At 40.8% G+C, this 9,028-nt stretch overlaps 1 long non-coding RNA gene across 1 annotated transcript in view; it reads right to left on the bottom strand.

The window, feature by feature from the left end:
• Window positions 1-1,980: 1,980 nt before the first annotated feature.
• LOC121926681 overlaps window positions 1,981-9,028 on the bottom strand; it is a 51,400-nt gene continuing 44,352 nt past the window's right edge. Inside the window, exon 4 of the long non-coding RNA XR_006103056.1 lies at window positions 1,981-2,062. This is a non-coding gene — a long non-coding RNA (uncharacterized LOC121926681). The remainder of the gene's footprint in view (window positions 2,063-9,028) is intronic.

Genomic DNA, 9,028 nt, shown 5'->3' with positions numbered 1-9,028 from the left:
TGGCACTCTTGGTCAGACCCTTTGGTTATGACCCATCGGGTATGGGAGGCCCTGCCAGTGGCTATTATACCACCGCCAGCATAGCTCACAACTTCATTAGGGTACGCAAGCCTCTCCCCCACACAGTCAGAGCATAGCTGGAGGGGAATAGGAGGCCAGAAGATGACAGTTAAGGAGGGAGGAGCCTCTTCCTTCAGGCTAGCCCTGATGGAACTGGGTCTGCCTGATCACTCCCTCTCAGACCAAGATGACAGTTAAGGAGGGAGGAGCCTCTTCCTTCTACTACACTGTTATTATTACTGTTACTATTGGTAGTAGCTTTTCATTTAAAAACACTTTATTAAACACAAATGCAAACACAAACATATTTTTATATACAACTAAGACAAACAAACACAAACAATTATAAAATACATTTAAACTACTAAACTATAACTAATAAATACTACTGACTTTCCCTCCCTAACTAATGGATATTTATATAACTATTTGTTCTACCTCCCTTATATGATAATATATTTATGCATCCACAAACTCTGTTTATTTAATAAAACATATAATTGATTCATATCCCCAATATTATTCATAGTAGCTATTCTGAGTTTACAAAGCAGTAGCCTAGGGATGAATGAAAACTGACTTAAGCTCTGTTCTGGTACCACAACAAACTCCCTCTTTTGCACTTGTACTTCAGCTAGTTTTTTTGTATGATTTTTTTAATCTGTATTTTCATTATACTGTTTTTATCTTGTATTTTATCTGTTTACTTTTGTATATTTTATTGTTATGTAACCCGCCTTGATCTCCAAGGAAAGGCGGGATATAAATAAACGATTTATTTATTTTATTACAGTTCCTAGAATTCTATCACACTGAGCCATGACAGTTAAAGTGGCATCAAACTGGATTATTTCTGCAGGGCAGATGCAGCCTACTGATGTATTTGCTGTCACAATAGCTCTCACAAGAGGGTTGTTAAAAAGTTCCCCGTGATATTTTTTATAGAAAAAGAAATAAAAATTGGAGAGCAGCCAACAGGATCCATAGCGGAGGAAAGGAAGACTTGTCTCCAAGCGCTCACTGGATGGCTGCTTTTATTTTGGAAAAAGTCCTTTTTCCAAAATAAAAACATCCATCCATGGAGTGCTTAGGAATGTATCTCCCTGTTTTCTCTGTGGCTTAGTATTTTTTAGCATGATGGTATCTTCCTACAAATTTGATAACTGGGGCCCATTCATGAGTGGCAAATGGAAAACTGTTCTCCCATTCCGTTGCCAGAACTTTTAAATATTTGAAGACTGTTGTCATGTCATTGTTACTGTGTCATCCTGACTCTTTTTCTCCCCTTGGCTAAACAATCCCTAGTTCCTTCACACCGTTCCTCATATGTCACATATACAAAAGTCTTTCATGAACCTGTCTCCATCCCTGAATTCAGCTCCATTTTGTCAACACATTTTTTAATAGGTGGTCTCTTGGCTCCAAGTCCCAGGCTTCATTTCTTATTTACAAAGACATTCTTTTGTAATTTTAGTGTGCCACCAGAAATGTTATTACGGAGGTAGAATGCACTGACAATAATATTCACAACGGACAGCAGTTTCATATACAAAACTCTTTCTGTGCAGAACATTAGTGCTGATATTAATAATGGATTTGCCATTGAGCTACACAATAGGGAAAATGGTAAAGAATAATTGGGGACATCATGTGTGTGAGCTTCTAGATGATCCCAAACTATGTCTAATGGTGTGAACAAATTACCAGCATTGATGAAGATAAGGAGTAAAAGCTACATCAGTGGTTTTCAAAATGTGAGACAGGATCCCTGGGAGGACACAAGATTAACTAAATCTGTTCTAATTTGAACAGTTTTATTTTCTTATAAAATGTTAAAATATCAATATACACATATGTGTGAATAAAAATATGCAGACAACCAAACCAAATATTTTTATTCATATACTATGATGAATTTGTGGCATGGTGCCATCCACATGTACAGTGGTCCCTCCACATTCGCTGGCATTAGGGGTGAAGGACCTCCGTGAATGTGGAAAAACTGCAAATAAAAAAAAACACTATTGTTTTTACTTATGAGAACACCTGTCAAGGTATCTCCAGGTCCTCCAATACAACTCATGGTCAATATCGTCCAAAGGTTGATCATAGAATCATGCTGGGGGACTTACAAGTGTTTTCTCTAGGAACCTCTAGGTTCTCCAGCGCAACTCTATGCTAAAGTTCTGGCAGAGTTCCACTGGAGGACCTAGAGATTCCTAGAGAAACGTATTACTCATAACAGCAAATAGTCAAAGTCACAGATATGGAGGGCCAATTGAAGATGTAAAGGGGGTCACAAGGATAAAAAGTTTGAGAACTGATGAGCTACACCAGTGAGAGAAGTTTGTCTTCTAGCTGGATCAGAGAAATGCCAGTACACAAATGAAAGTATGCAAATGATGTACTAGAAGGTCAACCTAGAACAAGGGTGGGAAAAGTTGGCACATGGACCACATGCAACCCACAAGGTCATTTTGAGCCAATAGGGCCCCTCAGCATCCCATATGCATATATATATTGGCCCAAATGGTCTCCTTTGAGGACATTTTATGTCTAAGAGAAAGGGTTATTGAAAAGAAAGTCAACCAGAAGTTGACTTCTTTTAAAAAAAAAAAAACCCCTCTTTTTGTACCTAAATTGGCTCCAGGTGAGACCACATATATGCTTTTTCTTTTAAAAGGCTCTCTAGGCTCTAAAATGGCCTTGCGCTCTCTCTCTCTCTCTCTCTCTCTCTCTATATATATATATATATATATATATATATATAGCGCCTGGGTTGGCTAAAAATGTATCAAAATCAGGGTAGAATCATAGAATCATAGAGTTGGAAGAGACCACTAGGGCCATCCAGTCCAACCCCCTGCCATGCAGGAAATCCAAATCAAAGCATCCCTGACAGATGGCCATCCAGCCTCTGTTTAAAGACCTCCAAGGAAGGAGACTCTATCACCTTCCAAGGAAGTGCATTCCACTGTCGAACAGCCCTTACTGTCAGGAAGTTCCTCCTAATGTTGAGGTGGAATCTCTTTTCCTGTAGCTTGCATCCATTGTTCCGGGTCCTGTTCTCTGGAGCAGCAGAAAACAAGCTTGCTCCCTCCTCAATATGACATCCCTTCAAATATTTAAACAGGGCTATCATATCACCTCTTAACCTTCTCTTCTCCAGGCTAAACATCCCCAGCTCCCTGAGTCGTTCCTCATAGGGCAAGGTTTCCAGACCTTTCACCATTTTAGTTGCCCTCCTTTGGACACGCTCCAGTTTCTCAATGTCCTTTTTGAATTGTGGTGCCCAGAACTGGACACAATATTCCAGGTGGGGCCTGACCAGAGCAGAATACAGTGGCACTATTACGTCTCTTGATCTAGACACTATACTTTTATTGATGCAGCCTAAAATTGCATTGGCCTTTTTAGCTGCCGCATCGCACTGTTGACTCAGGTTCAACTTATGGTCTACTTGGACTCCTAGATCCCTTTCACACGTAGTTTCATTCAGCAATGTGTCTTCCATCCTGTATCTGTGCATTTCATTTTTCTGCCCTAAGTGCAGTACCTTACATTTCTCTGTGTTGAATTTCATTTTGTTAGCTTTGGCCCAGCTTTCTAGTCTATTCAGATCATTTTGAATGTTGATCCTGTCCTCTGAAGTATTAACTATTCCTCCTAATTTGGTGTCATCTGCAAATTTGATAAGTATGCTCCCAATTCTGTCATCCAGGTCATTGATAAAGATGTTGAATAACACTGGGCCCAGGACAGAGCCCTGTGGGACCCCAATGGTCACTTCTCTCCAGGATGAAAAAGAGCCATTGTTGAGCACCCTTTGGGTTCGGCCGGTCAACCAATTACAGATCCATTTAACAGTTACTTTGTCTAGCCCACAAATTTTCAAGCTTGTTTGCAACAATATCATGGGAAACCTTGTCAAAGGCCTTACTGAAATCAAGATATACTATATCCACAGCATTCCCTCCATCTACCAAGCTGGTAATTTTATTTGGGGCCAAAATAAAAAAGGGTAAAGCGGAGGAGATAATGGTCAGAATAGTATTTTAGTCATATTGTGTAAGTTACTTTACACATGCGGTTGAACATTTTTGGCCAATCTCCTACGGATGTATTCATATACTTGAACCATCCTCATCTGACAGATACAGTCCCAATTAATCCTCTAGCATCCTACTTTTAAGCAGCTTTTAAAATGTCCTGGTTTCTCTCTCCTCAAACATTTCACAAATGAACCATGAAACAAGAAACACTAACCCTCCAACATTTCACAAATGAAAACTGGGACATGTGTGGCGATACATCAGAGTATGATCAAGTTGGCAAAAGTTATCAGTGAGGTAGAATACAAGCTAGGAAAGGCTGCAGCAGTTTGCTTTTGCCTCAGCCTACGGGGGAGGCCAGCAACAGATGTAAACTGAGGTCAAAAGGGAATGTGGGAGAGAAATGGGAATATTGTAAAAGCAGTTGAAATAGTGGGATGACAGAGAATTAATCAGGACTGAAAACCATGCCCTATGAGCAGCAGTTTAGGGAACTGTTTAGCTTGGGAAAGAGAAAATTAACAGGTAACATGATGGCTATATTTAAATAATTGAAGAGATGCCATAATGAGGATAGAGCAAGCTTGTTTTCTGCTGCTCCAGAGACAAGGACATGGAGCAATGCATTCAAACATCAGGCAAAGAGATTCCACTTCAACATTAGGAAGAACTTTCTGAAGGTAAAAGATGTTTGAGAGTGTGTTGGAGTCCAAAAACCTTCTTTGGAGGTTTTTAAACAGAGGCTGGATGGCCATCTGTCAGGAGTGTTTTGAATGTGTCTTCCTGAATGGCAGACGGTTGGACTGAATGGCCCTGGTGGTCTCTTCCAACTCTATGATTCTACAATTCTATGACTTTCCTTGCCAAATCAAGACAGTCGGAAGGTACACAAACAAAGGCCTAAATCCAATTGTTAGTCCCAAGGTGGTGAGTACAGAATAAGGAACCTGGAATGTAACAAGGTAAAGTTGATATGGTAAACAGGCAGCTTGGCTGGAAGATCCCTGTACAGCTGGGATGGGATTTGTATGGCCGCAGCTACATGTTGTTATTCATGTCTACCTACTAGCAGTTCTCACCACTTAGCCAATGGTAAGGAATGCTCACTCCAAAAAAATGTCCTTTTGGTCCCTAAATTCCTAGTATTGTTGTTGAGCATTTAGAAATACAATTTCGGTATCCAAAGAAAAGGATATGATAGGATCCTCATACTGTCAGGAAGTTCTTCCTAAAGTTCATGTGGAATCTCTTTTCCTATAGTTTAAATGCATTACTCCAGGTCCTAGAGGTTGTAACACCACTGCACCACTGATCTCTTGACTTGCTGCAGAAATACAGCCACATTTTCTGGTAAATTCTAGCAAAGGGAAAAATGCTTCCCTCAAGAGTATTTCTCCCTTGACAATATCAAGAAACATGTATGTATGTATTTGGGCAATAGAGATGGAAGAATACTTGATGGCTGGAGGGAGAAAAGAAAAGAAAGAGGCCTTTTCTCCTTTCCCAACAAATAGACTCCTTCTCAATCCACCTCCATGGTCTCCCCATCACCATCCTTCAATAGACTGACCGCTTGATGTTTCATGGTGAGCTGTTATAGGAAACTCTGAGAACAAACCTGGAAGAGTCCATCAAGAAATCTTTATATCCATGTCTACCTTTCCTCCACCCTCCCAGTGTTGTGTAGGGGTAGGTTCCCTCACTCAGCCTTGCTGCCAGAGACTCTTTCTTTGCATGAGACCATTCTGAAGAAATTTTCAAAGCTGTCTGACAGCAGGGAGAAAATTGATTGAATTTGAAGTCAAAGGCTTTCATGGCCGGCATCCATATTTTTTGTGGGTTTTTCAGGCTATGTGGCCAATTGATTGAATTATTTGTTCTCCCTTTTGTGGGCGAAGAATTTAACACTGTGCATCCCCATTGTGCAACACCTGCATCTCCATGGGGCCTCTAACCACTTTTGCTTCAACTGTACTGTTGATAATCAGGTCTTCTGCAATGAAGGGAGTAAGCCAGTGAGGAAGAAGAAGCGGTGAAGGCATGGAGAAAGAAAAAGACTGAGCAGGGCGGCCGGGGGAGGGGGGGCACTAAGAAATTTCTAACCCATGTGAATCTGGTACTTCCACTAGTGCTGGTAGTATAGACGAACATAATGACAACAGTGATGATGAGGACAATAGTGGTTATGGTGGTAGTGATGATGATGAATTAGACTTTGGAAAAACCACCACTCATTTCAAAGAAGGGAAGCCACTCCACATGCACAGAAAATGTCCTTCACTGTGATAGCTAGGAAAACTACCTCATGAAATCCCATTGGAGAGGACCATAGTTTTCCTCTAAACAACAGACTTTTTAAAATGAATTTCTCTGGGACTCTGGTGAATTTCAATCAACATTATTATTCTTTTTCTTGCTGCTGTTCTTTTCTTTTCATGTCCCCTTTCCCCTTTTCAGTGGGGGGAAAATTCCTGCCCATCACATCCAGAAACTTCCAATTCAGAATGTCTCTTGGCTAAGTCTCACATTCCCTTGCAAAGAAGCAATATAGAAACACATTAAAACCACAAGTGAGCATTTGATTGAATATTTGAATCTTTTAGCATTTGCAGCCACATCTTAAGGGGACTGTCCTTTCAGATTAATCCATTCTCATTAAGCAGTCCTCATAAATTGGGCCATCTCTGCTTAAGATGATCAGTAATAGTAATGAAATGGTTCTTGGCCCACAGAGACAACAAAGCACAGCAGTGGCTCACACACATGCGCTGAGCTAGACAGAATCTGTGCCGCACGCCAGAACACTCCAGGCAGAGAGAGAGACCAATCTGGTCACAAGTTTTTGTTGCACCATCAGAGTCAGGAGGACTTCCATCTAGGCCTTCAAGTCACATCTTTCCCTCTTAAAATCAATGAACAATTTAAAGATATAGATTGCTAGAAATGAGAAGATGATAAAATAGATTTGCCATGAAAGAGAAGGTATGATGTTGTATTTTTATGTCAGTAGCATTGTTCTTACTTTCTAAAACTCTGGATACTCTTATTGCATTTAATCCAAACATAATCTTTTCACATCATGGCTATACTTTCAGAATTTTCCAGAGTATTCATTGCATCCAGGTCCATGCAAACTCTTTAGGTCAAAGTATCTTGCAATCAGGAGTATTACTGCCCTCTTGTTATGGAGTGAGATCTCAAAGGAGTGTGGAGGTGTTCAATGTGAGGGCAAAGTGGCAGAGGAAGCACTGCCTTCAGGATGTGTTCATTCCTTCAGAGTGAGGTCAAAGTCACAGAGAAAGCATTGCCTTCACTCTGAATTGGCTTTGTCTACTCACCACAAAGCTGGATCCAATGCATCTATATGGTGGCAAGATTATTCCAAAAGAAGAAATATGCTTGTTAAAAGGTGTTGAAGCAGATGTTCATAGTGCTGAACAGATTCTTAGCAGAAATTAATATTATAAATGCATAGAGGTTTTTTTGGAGTGGGGGAGAGATTCTGAAGCCTCTTCCCATACAACTGTTCCCCCTCCCATGTTCAAGTCTGACTGTTCAAAGCAACCTCAGCAACTATAAATTAGGGTTTCCAGGTTGGATATAGAACAGGGCTCCTGTAACCTTAATCCTGAACAGATTGTGGAACAAGGTGGGCTACCAGAAAACTCTGTCAAACAAGATGTAGTTACTTGTACTTTCTTACCATCCACATTCCAACTTTCAGCCACAGCCATCCCCTCCTATTGTGTTGCTGGTAGAGAATGGGAGAAGCGGCATGAAGATGATAGCAAGAACAGAGCTGTCCACTCCGCCATGCCTCTACTCTCCATCATATCCTGCCCTGGGCATCCTATCTACATAATTTCATGGAATGGAAGAATGGAAGCCAATCTTAAGCATCACCAATGGACTGTAGACCACTTCTTTAATTCAACCATCTTAGCATGTGCAGCTCCAGCAAAAAGAAATGTCTGGGGAGTGGGGCTCATGAGGACAGCTGGAGGGATGAGGATGCTGCCTCACAGCATCTGCCCCCTAATGTGATTCTCTCACCCTTCGTTGATGGGCCAACCATGTCAACCATCTGCAGCAAATAGCCTCAGCAGATGCTCTCTCAGTGATTTTTTTTTTATGTGTGTGTGTATCAGGAATGGAGTTGGAGAAATATCTGGTTAATCCTCATCCACCCTTGATATCTGATGGCCACTGAGATTAGATTAACTAGCCAGAAAGCAAGTAGACACAGAGAGAGTGAGAGTATGGTGGGAAGATGTTACACCTGGCAGAAATTTATGATCCACCAGTGTGTGTCAGGATCTTAGCCTGAATCTGGTACTACTGGGTTTTCCCTGTTCTGAAGAGACAGCATCCTCATGATGCTAGACTTTCTTGTCTTGATGGTGTTCACAACCAGGTGGAAAGGTTTCCCTGTCCTCAAAATTTACAAAGATATTTACCTTGCAATTGGTTTCCAGACAAGGTACAAAGTGATGGTTATTACCTTTAAAGCCCTATAAGGGTTGGGTCTCGGTTACCTACAGGATTTTTTCCTTTCATATAATCCACTCAGTACACTCAGCAACTCTGGTGCACATTTACTCCTGGTCTAGGTTGGTGACTGTCAGCCACATGACTTTTTCTTCAGCCGCCCTTAGATTGTGGAATGATCTGCTGGAAGAGATTCATCAGCTGAATATGCTGTCTGAGCTTAAAAGATCATTAAAGACCCATCTCTTCCAGCAGGCTTATGAAGATGATTTTTAAATTGTCAATTTAGATGCTTAATTTTAAATATGGGCTGTTTTAAAATGTGTATGTCATTTGTCCTTTTAAACTGTTGTCATGTTTTAATTGTGTTGTTCATTATGGATTTGTTGCTGTTGTTACCTTGATCCATAGAACGAGGCAGGTAAGAA

Source organism: Sceloporus undulatus, chromosome 3 (genome assembly GCF_019175285.1).
Source record: "Sceloporus undulatus isolate JIND9_A2432 ecotype Alabama chromosome 3, SceUnd_v1.1, whole genome shotgun sequence".
In the NCBI taxonomy this organism is placed as follows: domain Eukaryota; kingdom Metazoa; phylum Chordata; class Lepidosauria; order Squamata; family Phrynosomatidae; genus Sceloporus; species Sceloporus undulatus.
The sequence above is the reverse complement of the archived record's forward strand: the minus strand, read 5'-3'. Positions and strand labels throughout refer to the sequence as shown.